The sequence below is a fragment of the Sus scrofa genome, chromosome 14 (assembly GCF_054392235.1).
Source record: "Sus scrofa isolate SSC_HxYL_T2T_F1_AM1 chromosome 14, Sscrofa_HxYL_maternal_Yorkshire_Landrace_v2.0, whole genome shotgun sequence".
In the NCBI taxonomy this organism is placed as follows: domain Eukaryota; kingdom Metazoa; phylum Chordata; class Mammalia; order Artiodactyla; family Suidae; genus Sus; species Sus scrofa.
Window position 1 is genome coordinate 63,881,689 of NC_139396.1, and position 14,050 is coordinate 63,895,738.

Sequence of the window (14,050 nt, forward strand, 5' to 3'; positions counted from 1 at the left end):
CTGATGGATGAATGGATGGACAGACAAATCATGGCATGAAATATCAGCCCCAAGTCATAGTTAAGAAAAATTACAAGTGAATGCCTTTGGTAATGTAGCATTTTTAGAATAACTAGACGGTATCTTTTTTAAGAGAAAAAGTAAATCAATATATTAAAAATCATAATCTAAGAACTTGCTGATGCTGCATGAATTTGCCTCCTTCATATTGCTTTGTATTGCATATGTAATGATTCCAGTTACACAAGTAAATATATTTTATAAAAGACACAGTCTCTAACTACATGTGATTTCTATTGATGCCTCTGAGAAAGAATTGGGTCAAAAGTCACCAGAAAGGAAATGAGAGCAAATATGTATATTGCGTATCCACTAAGTATCAAGTTGTTTTATGAAAACCTTACTCTGTTAGATCCTCTTAACTCTGCATGGAGAGTAATTCTATGCCCATTTTTTCAGGGGAGAGAGCTGAGAAACAATGAGATTACAGGTCCTGCCTGAGTCCACAAAGCTAGTAAATGGCAGAGTTGGCTTTGATTTCAGCTCTAATCAGTCCCAAATTCTTGCTGTTGCCACTTCCCCTGACAGCCTTCCTGGGAAGGGGGCCTGATGGAAGGAAGGGAATAAGGTGCCCACTGTTTAAGGATTGTGCTTACCTGTGTTAGCTCATTAATCTGCAGCAATCTCATTAAGAACTGTTATTATCCCAACTTGGCAGGTGAGGAAACTGAGTTACAGAGCTGAACATCACTTCTGAGGTCGTTGGGTCAATCCTCACAAAAGCTTTTTTTCAAGGTCAACTGGATTTCATGGCAATAGGGCCCCAGCAAAGGCGAACAATGGACTTGGGGCTCCACGGACTTGCTCAGTGCCCTAAATTCCATCATTACATTCTGGAGTCACAGCATCTTGACTCTGGTTAAAATGCAAATCATACCTGGAAGGGATAACACAGAAAGCCATTATCAGTCTGGAATAAAGCCAGGCCACATTCGTGTCCAAACTTCATTCTCAATACCTTTGGATTTCTTTTTAATAACTTTAAAATGTGGGTTTTTTTTTTTAAGTAATTCATGTTCGTTGTGGAAATTTAGGAAAGGCAAAAAAAATATATTTTTCTCTTTGTCTTTTCATGGCCACAACTGTGGCACATGGAAGTTCCCTGGGCCAGGGGTCAAATCTGAGCCATAGCTAAAAATTGCCCGAAATCTCCCCAAGGCAGCCATTTCTTCTTGTTACATTTTGTAGCACTATTCTAATTTCACCCTGGGAAACCATATATGCCACTAATTAGTGACTAACTCTACTCCCAGATGGCTGGAGGGCAAGGAGCATGTGACCCAAAAATGGCCAATCAGAGCATGCCAGCCCTGGCCACAGTGATTTGTTCACAGAAGGGAGCACAATCAAGCCTGGCCAATTAGGGCTCTGCCCAGAACCTTGCCTTTTCCTCCTGCTCCTAAGCTGAAAAGAACCTGAGATGGGAGTGGCTATTCTTGCCCATCTGTGGAAAGCTGGCCTGAGCATGAAGCCAACTCCCCAGAAGAGAGGAGAGCTGAGATATATGGAGAGAGAGATTTCTGACACTGTCTGAGCACCTGGACGCAACTACATCTGAAGCCAGTACATTAAGAGACTTTTCAGTTACTAAATTGAACCAACACAATCACCAGTATTTGAAAAGTTTCAACTTAAAAGTGACAATTTCATATCCTTCAACTTAATACATGAGGTGACAAATTCCCTTTCCTACTTAAAAAAATTTGAATTGAGTCTCTGACTCTGGCAACTGGGAAAGTCTCAATAGTCTTGTTCAATACAACCATCATCCAAAGAAAATCAACTTTCACATTTTGGTATGTCTCCTCCCATATTTATTTCTCTGTGTGTATTGGTTTGTATAATATATAATGTAGTTATGATATTTTAATTTAACTTATTATCTGTTCAATATCTGCTTCCCCCCATGGAATATTTCAGGAGAATATGTTTTATGGAGTTCTTGTTGTGGTTCATTGGAAATGAGTTCAAATAGCATCCATGAGGACTCAGGTTCCATCGCTGGCCTCGCTCTATGGGTTAAGGATCTGGCATTGCCATGAGCTGTGGTATAGGTCACAGATATGGCTCAGATATGACGTTGCTGTGGCCGTGGCATAGGCCAGCAGCTTATAGCTCCGATTCAATTCCTGCCCTGGGAACCTCCATATGCCGTGGGTGTGGCCCTAAAAAGACAAAAAAAAAAAAAAGAATATGTTTGATTCTAACCAAACAGTATTATGACCATAGCAGGTGCTCAATAAATATTTGTCAACTACACCAATACACGTATATACTAAAAAGCAGAATCCAGTGTGAGAGAATGATTTTGGGAAAAGCCAATCTGCAGCCACGCATACAGCTACTCTATAAAAGTGAGATATATGGTCCCATTAGAGGAGGGCCCAGATGCACAGCAAACAATGAAAGTCTAGCACCTGCATTAAAATATAAATGGGAAGCTAGCTAAACCTGGCAGGTTAAATAGAAGACTGGCATTTGCTGAAGGAAATGTGTTGTTCAACTCATCAGCCTTTTTAAAAAGTTGGCAGGGGGCCAGGATAGAGAGGAGCACAAAAAAGAAATCCGACAGCAAGATTCATCGCTTGGAACCCGTAAAAAGAGGTTCAACTGAGTTTTTTAAAAATGAATCTTCTGAATGTTCATTGCTCAGACCACAGGCCTGTGACTCATTACTGCCTTCTTGAGGTGGTACATCAAAATGCAGGGGCAGAAATGAAAGGCAATCAATTGAGCTATCAGTCATGACACTGCAATTACCATAGGCTCAGTGATATCAGAACATGCAGATAACTTCTGTTGTTGCTGCTGTTGTTGTTAATGGAACCATCATCAATATGCACATCAACAACAGTAAGAGTGGCTGGTGGGCATTGCTAGGCAAGATGCTGAGAGATTCTTACATATTATCTCATTATCTCTTACAATACCCTATAAGATAGGTACCCAATTTAAAGATGGGGAACTGAGGTTTAGAGAGGTGAAACCACTTGCCCAAGGGCATATAGCTGGTAAGTGCAAAGCTAGGACTCAAACCCAAGGTCTCCTCTTTCTGCTCTATTGATTTTCCAGATGTTTTAAATAACTCCCCTCACTGTGCAAGTGAGGACAAAGAGGCACTAAGCATCCACCATAGTTCTGAAGTAGAAGAAAATGCCAGACAGCTGTTAGGACCTCTACATGTTTACACGTAAATACTGAACATTTCGCTTTTCAGAAGTGTTCCTGAGCAAAGGACGAGGAGGGTCCTGATACAGTAGGACTCAGGTGGTGTCAATCAGAAAATACTAGCTGTGGTACTGATTGGGAGGGCAACCAGGGGAGACATTCTAGGGGCTGAGACCATTTGCCCATGACCTGGCAATCCACTGCCGAGAAATTCCACTTGGGACCATAAAGGGGCACATACAAGGATGCTCACCACCATGCTGTCTGCAGTGGTAGCAAGCTGAGGCCCTCGAGTGTCGGCCCCTAAATAAATGGACGAATAAAATATGATGGACACACACCAGAGAGTACCATGCAGAAGTCCTAGATGCAGGCACGACCACACAGGTGGAGCTTCAAATCACAGTGCCTACCTAGGGTGGGGGTCACAAGGATCAAAAGGAATGAGTGAATGAATGAATGGATGGATGGATAACACATGGGACGCTTGCAGACAATGAGAATGTGCCATGAGTCAAAGAATAAGAGCACCTCAAGCACCAGAACCCCAGATTCAAAAAAATAAATACAACCCCGAACAAAAATCACTCTATTTTCTGGGAAGGGAAAGGGAAGATCTCATTAGATGATATTAAGAGAAAAATTGTGACAATTCTAGAAAATGGCCCCATTTTTCAAAAATGTTGTCATGTGACTTTACATAGAAAGTAGTCTGGAAAGATCTGTGTCTATGTGCTCATAAGGAAATGCTGGGAGCAGGGATGAGTCTGTGCCAGTTGGCCTTGTCTATGGGGCACCCAGCCCAGCTAACCCACAAGAAAACTCAATCTGACTCATATGTGAATCTTCAGAATGTGAAATGCATGCTTTTCTCCATACCTGTACATCATCTGCATGTTTTAGAAGAGCACAAACACTTTTATAATCAAAAAGGAACAACAAAGAATTTTCTGTTTGGAAGGAAAATGTTTAGTAAGAATGAACAGAGAGGGATTCTGAGGCCAGCCATGTCTGAGATTCCCATTTCCCGTGGCAACAACTGCACATCTATTTTCAAGGAGCCATAAGTACCTCTTCAGCACTCAATTGGAGCATAGTTCAGGGCCCAGAGCTCCAGAGGGAAAAAGGGAATGCAGGTGGGAGGGGTCACAGTTAGCAGCAGAGCCCATGTAGCCTGACTCCAGACTAGTGTGTGACGCTGGACAAGTCCTTTGACTTTGCTGAGCCTCTGCTTCCACACCTGTAAAATGGGCACAGTACCAACCACAGCTTCAGGATTAAATGAAAGTAATTCATGGAAGGGATTTAGCATGAAGCCTAGCACAATTAGGGGTTCGACATGTAATTATCACGTTATTGTGGCTTCCCTAGCTTCTTAGCTGGCAGGAACTGAGAGGACAGGTATGGAACATTGACTACACAGGGCTCTTGTTTTCAAATTTCTACTTCTAAGGAATCAGAGCTGGAGAAACTTGCTCATTCTTTGTCCTTCCCCACCCTCCCTCAGAGCTGTGCCTGTGCCAAAGGGAGCCTCAATTCCTGGATAAAAAAGGCAATAAAGGATCATTTGGGCCAGTTTCATTAGCTAAGCACTCCACGCGCTGGGGTGAAAGAGAAAGAACTATAGCACAGCCCATGGCTTTCAGGCTGTGGCATCAGATCAGGTGATTAGAAATGAAGAGCTGAGATTCCAGATGCAGAAAGGAGTTGCCTGAGGATGTGAGTCAACTCCATCCAGACCAAAACCCTGGGAATAAACAGACCCCTTGCACACATCTATGGACTCAGAGATCTCTATTTCGAATTTTCTCCTTTCACCTAAATCAAATCAGAAATCACATGCCAGACTGTCCAACCACAATTCATCATGTCTTTTGCTCCTGCCTTAAAAATGATACAAATATCTATAATATACTTAATATACTGAGTGATTACTCTGAGGCAGGCATTGTGCTAACATCTTTACAGGAATTACCTCATCTAATCCCCACAAAAGCAAGTATCAATTAAGATTCAGGGAGTTCCCTCTGTGGTGCAGCAGGTCAGATCACTGCAGAGGTGCAGGTTCAATCCCTGGTCCAGTGCAGTGGGTTAAAGGATCCAGCATGGTCACAGCTGCGGTGTAGGTCACAGCTGGGGCTTAGATTCAATCTCTTGCCCAGGAACTTCCTTATGCCATAGGGGCAGCCATTAAAATAAAAAATAAAAATAAAAATAGGATTCAGATGGGTTGCAAGGACACAAAACAAAAGAACAGCAGCCTAAGGAAGAAAGTTTATTTCTCTCTTATTAAACAAGTTCAGAAAGTTAATTCAGGACACATGCCCAATGATTGGTGTTCCTTCTTTATTGAGCATATGGATTTGTCATTCTAGAAAGTTGCATAGGACATTTATGCTTACATTGCCCTGGCCACAATTAGTCACATGACTACCCCTAATGGCAGGGAGTGATGGGAAATGAAGTTTTTACTCCAATGAATCCTCCCACAAGTCAGGGAAGGAAATGGGAGAATGGCTACTGGGTGGAGGAAGAGCACTTGTGGTCCCGGCCACAGAATTAACAATAATTCTGCTTTTCAGAAGGGGAACTGTGGCTCAGAGAGAGGCTAACTTGTTAAAGGTCACCCAGGTCATATGTGGCAGAGCCAAGAGTTGAACCACTGTCTGTCTGATATTGAGTCACTGGGCTACTGAAATCTCTATAAAAAGATATAGGTGGGAATTTCCAGGAACAGGTGAAACCCATAGAGACACACCTCCAAAATCACCGGCTTCAGGGTTTGGATTTTATATGCAGAGCTTCAAACCAGAGCCATTTTGACAACTGAATCCAAATCCCCAGGAAAAAGTTGTTTCTAGTAGTGGCTGTGACAAAGTCTTAATTACAGCAGCCTAAAGAATGCCACATCTTCAGGACTCAAGGAGCAGGCTGTGAATTCTGTTCAGAATGTCCTTCCTGGCCAGTTGAACCAGGGAGGAAGGAGGTTCACACAAGCCAGGGGACCATATCTGGAGGTCTCTCTCCAAGTTGGTGGCAGGGGTGTTTTATGGAAACTGTATGTCTTCTGTCCTCTCTATCTGTGGTGTGCAAATAATCACGATTATTTGAATTGCTTCACAGAGCAGAGAGATGATGAAATCCTGCTGAGGAGTTGGAGAGGAGAGACACTTCCAAGATGACCCATCTTCTGTTCAGTGCTGACAACCTGGGCTCATGACACCCTGGCTATGGAGCTGAGCCCTTGCTCCTCTTTCTCCCCCTGCACCAACCACTAGTGCAAATCTCCCCACAGGAGAGGAAAAGCAAATAACAATGATCACAGCTAAACCAAACTACTTTGCTGCAAATATCTGACTTCCTCGTCACAATGAGGTAGGAGATATATGGGCCCCAGGCTGAGAAGCTACAACTGGTTCCCCCAGGGTTGAGCAGCTGCAGCTTGTCTCCTGCTGATGCTTTCCAATGGGACACCAGCAGGAGCACTGGGCCTGACTGGGTGCACTCTTGTAGAGTTCCCTGTTCTACACATGCACAGAGAAGGCCCTCAATCTAGGGAAAGGACAAAAGGCGGAAGAAGACACCAGCTGGAATCCTTCTTGGCTGAGATTTGTGCACACACACCAGGGCCAAATATGGAGATAATTGGCTAGAAAAAAAAAAAAGACAATGGAAAACTTACCCCATATAAGCAACCTAAGTCACCCCTAATGCATGCAACACAAAGTCCACCTGTGTGATCTTCCACATGTACTTTGCTTCTAATAAATCTTTTTTATCTTTTTCACAATCTGATCTCTTTGCTGAATTCTTTCTTCCAAGAAGGCAAGAACTGAGGTTCTTCCAGCTTTTCAACACAGGAATCAACAATGCCTCCATGACAGAGGGACATGCACCATGCCATTTATAGCAGAGAAAACAGGGCCTTGTTGACATAAAGTAAAATGGTACAACCACTTTGGAAATCTATTAGTTAGTTTCTAATAAAGTAATACATACTCTTACCCTTAGGCTCCAGCAACTCTACTTTGATGTATCTACCTAAGGAGTGAAAACAGCCCCATGTCCACAAACTAGAAATCGGGTTAAAAAAATTATTATGAACCCATACACTGGAATACCATTCAGCAATAAAAAGGAAGGAGCCAACGATATAGGCAACAGCATGGATGAATCTCAGAAATTACACTGAGTGAAAAAGGCTTGCCACAAAAGAGTATACATTCTAGGATTTCATACATCAAGTTGGATAGCTTGTGAGTTAAACCCTATTATCATCATGCAGCCCACAGACAAAGGAAGTGAAGGAAGAGAGATTCACAACTTGTCCCAGAAAATGCCACTAACAAAACAGTACAGGACTCCAGCCCATTACAACAGCCATGTACGGCTAGCAAACAGCCAAGTCCCAAGTGAGCTGAGATTTGGGTGTAAAATACATACCAGATTTTGAAGTCTTTTTTTGGAAACATCTCATAATAATTTTTCATATTGAATGCATATTGACCTGATAATATCTGGATGTATACAGTTAAATAAAAGATTATTAAAAGTGATTTCACCAGCTTCTTTTTACTTTTTTAAAAAATGTGGCCACTAGAACATTTCAAATTACATATGAAGCATGCATTAAACTTTTTTTAGGCATTGTGGCCCTAAACACTTTGCTCCAGTGTGGGGGGTGAAACGTGATGCTTGCCTCTCAGGCTCTCCACCCAGGTTCTTCTGATGTTGCTGTACTTGAACTTGAGTCTGTGTACTGATGAAGTGACTCCCTTGTTCCTCATGGCTCTGTGTGTGTTTGGGGGCGGGGGGTATGCATGCATGCATGCGTCCTTTTCAAAGACATTTCCTGCTGAGTTCCTTCTTCACCATTTTTAGCATCACACCAGCTCACTGAGAGTGGGAGAAACAAGGCAGGGGGCCCTGTGAAAACTCAGCATCACAGCTCTCTATCCCCTCTCCTTCTGGCCAGTCCATCTGATGGCCCACAAGCCCTGCAGTTTCAGGTTCTATCCCCTGGCAATGTTATTGAAATTGAGATCGGCTGTCCTCCCTCTCCTAGAGAAAATAGAAATATTCTAATTAAAGCTGGGAAGGCCCTGGGAACAATAGTGCCAGCGCCAGGCTGATGGATGTAATTCAATGTGGAGCGTGAAGAGCAGGACTCTGAGCTCTCGTCATTACCAAGCTGATCGGAGGGCAAAAATGATGCAAAAGTGGGTTTAATGAATGCAGGGCAGCTCATGTGGGGGTGGAGGTGGGGGCTTGAACTAAGAGACAGAAAGAGCCCTGATCCATCTGCAGCCAGGGAGCAGATGGGGTCATGGGGTATAGGGACCCAGATATATTTGGCTCCTCCCATCGCCAATTTCCATATCTGGAAACAGGGGCTCATTTTGGTAGCCTACCTCTCAAGTCCTCATGAAGACTGAATGAGGTGATGCAGGTTAAGTGCTTGGCTCAGGACCTGGCACAAGCATATGCACTTAGTTAAATAGGAGTCATATTTTTTCATTCCCTTCCCCCTGTGGTGACATTGAACATCCTTAATTCTCATGTTCTCAGCAGATGCCTGACATTTCAGACAGATGCTTGGTTCCAAGGGTGATGTCCTTGGAAGGTAGTGCAGAGAGTAGTGAGGAGAAGCTAAGAGTTTCTGGGCTGACCTGAGGTCATAGCTATAAAAATGCATCCCAATTAGGTGGATAAAATATTATTATACCAACATCTGGCTATCAAAATCTTAGGGTCAGGGATAGAAGGCTAGATACAAAGGTCAGATCTCCTAAAGGTTTTAGAGAAAAGTCTGAAGTGGCTCTATGCTAGACAACAAGAATAATTTATGGTTTTTTGTTTTTGTTTTCCCTGGAGTGGAGAGTAAGGAAGAGAGATTAAAAAAGATTGAAGAGAGAAAAGGAAGAGAAAAGTCGGCAAGATGGTGAGGAGCTGGAAAGGGATAGGGGGATTGAATCACGCCATCACCATCAATGACCTCCAGAAGTGCTGATTAAGTGCCATCTTAAAGGTCACGGTAATGTTCCCTTTTGAAATTGTTCTCATTAAAGCAATGTTAACCCCTCCCATCAACCACTCCCACCTCTGAAATATGCAGAAAATTCTGTTTTCACAAATGACTTGTACAATTGTATTTCCTTCTATTTTTTTTTTAAATGGGACTCAAACAGGAAGCTGAGGTTCATGTCTGGAGTGACGTAGGACCACAAAAGTGGAAGCAAGAACCATGAAAACTTGAATCCTTCTGAAAATCGGCAGAAATCTCAAGGAGAGCTCTATGCTGGAATTAGGTTAAGGCTTCCCCTCTCCTAAGCCCCTCCTCCACAATCTTTCTGCAAAGGAGACAGTCCAGAGTTGAGGTCCTTCCACTCTGCTGGTGGCTAGCTCTGTATCATTTTGGAGTCTTTTAATGGAAAAACAAAATGAGATTGAGTCTAGCTTAAAAGCAAGGGAAGGGTAAGTTGGAAAGTTACTAGAAGTGCACAGAATCGAAGCATGAGTTAAACAGCAGACTCAGAAAGCCAGGAACGAAGGCCGTGCCAACCTCAGCAGCAGGTTAAGGGTAGTGGGAGGAGAGTGGGGTTGGCTCTCAGAGTAGAATAGCCTACCCCTTTCAATAAACAGGAAGACTCCAGCTCTGGGGAAGACGGCTCCATTCAGGCCACTTATATGGGCCACTTGTTCTTCAGGGTTGGGCTCTCACAGTGGCTCTATGAGAGAGAAAGTGATCCCACCCAATGGGACCTGGTCCAGCCCTTGGAAGACTCTATAATGGAGGCACTTGGACCTCCTGGCTGAATGAGGAATTTTACTTGGGCATGCAAATTCCTACTTGCCTATATACCCTGACAAGCTTGAGGCCTGAAACTAAGCAAATGAATAAGGACAAGTATAGAGTAGTAGTAAAGAACATAGACTTTTGGAGTGAGTTACGACTAGGTTCAAATCCTGGCTCTATGCTTCTTACTGGTTACACATCTTTGGGAAGGGCTTTACTGTTTAGAGCCCCAGTTTCCTCAATGGTGAAATGGGCTAGTGCCTAGTTCATCGTCTTGTTCTGAGGAGTAAACAAGCTAATGCATGTGATATGCGAGAACAGTAGAGGTGGACCTCAGAGATACTGCAGGTTTGGTTCTAGTCCACTGCAATAAAGCAAATCTCAAAATAAAGTGAACTGCACAATTTTTTTGGCTTTCCAGTATAAAAATTATGTTTATACTCTACTGTAGGCTATTAAGTGTGCGCAATAGCATTATGTCTAAAAAAACAATGTATACACCTTAATTTAAAAATATTGCTAAAAATGCTAATCATCTGAGCCTTCGGAGAGTCAATCTTTTTGCAATAGTAACATCAGAGATCACTGATCACAGATCACCATAACAAATATAAAAATGTAAAAGTCTGAAATATTGTCAGAATTACCAAAATGTGACACAGAGACAAAGTGAGCAAGTTGGAAAATGGTGCCAAAAAGATTTGCTCAACACAGAGTTGCCACAAACCTTCAATTTATAAAAAAATGTAGTACCTGAAGTTTTCTTGTGGTGCAGTGGGTTAAGGATCTGGTGTTGTCACTGCAGTGGCATGGGTCACTGCTGTGGTCTGGGTTTGATACCCAGCGTGGGAACTTCCACATGCTGCCAGCGCACCGCCCCCCCACCCCCACCAAATGAATCATCTGCAAATTGCAATAAAGGGAAGTGCCATAAAATGACATATGCCTATAACTATTACATAGTAAAGGCTCAATAAATAGTAACTGTGGTTAGCCTTTCCTTCTGTAGGTGAGGAAACTGAGACTCAGGGAGAAAGAAGTGATTTGTCCAGAATCGCACAGCAATTCATCAAATTTCATGAAGCAAAAACATAGAAGAGAAAGGACTAGACCAGTGTCATCCAATAGAAATATAGTGAAAGTTCCATATATAACTTCAGATTTTCTTGTAGCCACATTTTTAAAAGTAAAAAAGAAACAGGTGAAATTAATTTTAATATGACAGTTTACTCCAATATATCCCCCATATTATCATTCCAACACATACTCAATGTTAAGAAGCTACAGAGGAGTTCCCGTTGTGGCGCAGTGGTTAACGAATCCGACTAGGAACCATGAGGTTGAGGGTTCGGTCCCTGGCCTTGCTCAGTGGGTTAAGGATCCAGCGTTGCTGTGAGCTGTGGTGTAGGTTGCAAACTCAGCTCGGATCCCATGTTGCTGTGGCTCTGGCGTGGGCTGGTGGCTACAGCTCTGATTAGACTCCTAGCCTGGGAACCTCCATATGCCATGGGAGTGGCCCAAGAAATGGCAAAAAGACCAAAAAAAAAAAAAAAAAAGAAGAAGCTACAGAGATATTCTACATTCATTTTATCTGGTGGCTATATTTAAAAAAATCAAGAGAAGCAGGTGAAATTAAGTTTAATAATATATTTTATCTAACCCAACACAGCTGAAATATTATCTCAACATGCATTAGCTATGAAGAAGCATGAATATTTCCCATTGCTTTTATCATACTAAGTCTTTGAAATTAGAGGTGTCTTTTTATATTTCTAGCACATCTCTATCTGCACCTGCTGCATTTCAAGTGTTCAACAGCCACGGTGGACAGAGGAGTGTTAGACAGTCTGCATTGCTAGCCCTGTGAAGAAGTATTAATAGACCAATTTTGCAGACATGGAAATGGTCCCTGCAAGGTTAAGTGACTTGCGTAAGGTCACACAGTTAGAAAGGGCAGAGCCAGGTTTAAGGCTGTCTGGCCTATTCTCATACAACCTCTATGGGATGCAGGTTCTTCCACCTCCTCTGAAGCCCCCACGCCCGCCTTAGTGTTGTCCACCCCCAAGCCATCGATTACCACCATGATTTATAGCCCTCCTGCCAGGCACTCCTGGAGACATAATTAATTTGTTTCTGCCAGTGGAGGCCCGCCTGGATGCCCTCACCTCCCTGCACCGCCTCTGCTTCCAACCCAGACTATCGATCGATTCCCTGCTCATCAATGGTGCCATGGAGTAAACTACAGCTGCACTTAGATGCGCTTAATCAGGCACTTGCTCAGAGCAGACCCATCTGACAATTTTATTGGGCCGGGAGCATCATATTTCAGTGTCTGTTTCCACCCCGGATTCTTGTTCCTAGATTAGCCGGGGTGGATGCTGGAGCAGCTGCTTTATGTATTACAGCAGGGCCCGTGCTCCTTCCTAGTAAGAGGAAACCCACTGATTGGAAAGTAATTGATTGTCTTACATGGAAAGGGTCACCTGTCAACCAACCAGCATTTACTGAACAAAGTCTATCGGCTCTGCTTTCAGTGGGATAGCATTATTACTAATAATTCCTATACCCTGGAGTTCCCCTCATGGCTCAGCAGTAACGAGCCCAACTAGTATCCACAAGGATGTAGGTTCAACCCCTGGGCTCCCTCAGTGGGTTAAGGATCTGGCATTTCTGCGGCTGTGGTGTAGGCCAGCAGCTGTAGCTCCAATTCAACCCCTAGCCTGGGAACTTATATGCCACAGGTTGGCCCTAAAAAGCAAAATAATAATAATAATGCCTATACCTATGATAATAATACTAGCTAACATTTATTTAAGCCCTCACTATGTTCCAGCAAGCTGCACATATGCAAACAATGCTGCAAGGTAAGTTCTATTATTATTCCCATTTTACTGAAGAGGAAACTGAGGCTTGGGAAACTAAAGGGACTTTCCCAAGGTCACACAGCTGAGAAGGGATAAATTTGGGATCTAACCTCAAGTAGCCTGGCTGTCCTCAAGAGCTCACTGCCTTGTTAAAGAGGAGAGATACATAGTCCAAAAAAATTTGTTGAATAATAGAAGAGGGAAAGCAATAAGGAGGATTGTTTATGCACTAACAACAACAATAATATTATAGCAAATACCTACTGGAAAACTTAGAAAGCACAGTTTTCAGAGGCTCTGTTGTGAGACCTTTACATACCATATCTCATTAACCTATTTCAAAACCCTAGAAATAGGTACTATTATCATCTCATTTTATAGATGAGGTAACTGAGGCTTGGAGGGGTAAAATGGCTTGGCCAAGATCATGACAATGAAATCCCAGTGAATGGATGATCTCGTTGTGATGTTTACCAGTTTATTTGGTCTATTTCTGATTCCTTACCCTATCTATCCAAGGGACTATACGGTGAAGTTGATGCCCCAAGAGAAATATCTGAGAAGAAACTTACATTCAGAACTGGGCATTCCAGAATTCCCGTCATGGCTCAGTGGTTAACGAATCCAACTGGGAAGCATGAGGTTGTGGGTTCGATCCCTGGCCTCGCTCAGTGGACTAGGATCCAGCGTTGCCGTGAGTTGAGGTGTAGGTCACAGACACGGCTCAGATCCCGCATTGCTATGGCTCTGGCTCTGGCATAGGCCGGCGGCTACAGCTCCGATTGGACCCCTAGTCTGAGAACCTCCATATGCCATGGGTGCAGCCCTAGAAAAGACAACAACAACAAAAAAATCTAAGACCCACTGTTTTAAAGTGATTTGTTTGGAGGAAGAAGAGGGGTTTGCCTTTCAATGGAAAGCATTAAATAAAGCAGTGAAGAGGATACAGGACATGGAACCAGGCCCAGTTTCGAATCCTGGTACTGTTGCCACATAGTTACCATCCCTAAAGTGGGATTCCTCACTCCCAGATTGGGGTCAAGAGAGTACCTGAGTTCATAGTAGGCATTAGCTATGGATTGAATGCTTTCCCCACACCTGAAATTCATATGTTAAAATCTTAACACTCAAGGTGATAGTATTTGGAGATGAGGGCCTTTGG

At 43.1% G+C, this 14,050-nt stretch overlaps 1 protein-coding gene across 5 annotated transcripts in view; it reads right to left on the minus strand.

The window, feature by feature from the left end:
• Positions 1–14,050, minus strand: part of WSCD2 (WSC domain containing 2) — a 159,740-nt gene that overhangs the window by 132,443 nt on the left and 13,247 nt on the right. For 4 of the 5 annotated variants that reach the window (XR_014826440.1, XM_084994619.1, XM_084994616.1 and 1 more), the window contains one exon: positions 657–937. The exons of the other annotated variant lie outside the window; for it this stretch is intronic. The gene's annotated coding sequence lies outside the window, so the exon portion shown is untranslated. The remainder of the gene's footprint in view (positions 1–656; positions 938–14,050) is intronic. 5 annotated transcript variants of the gene reach the window in all.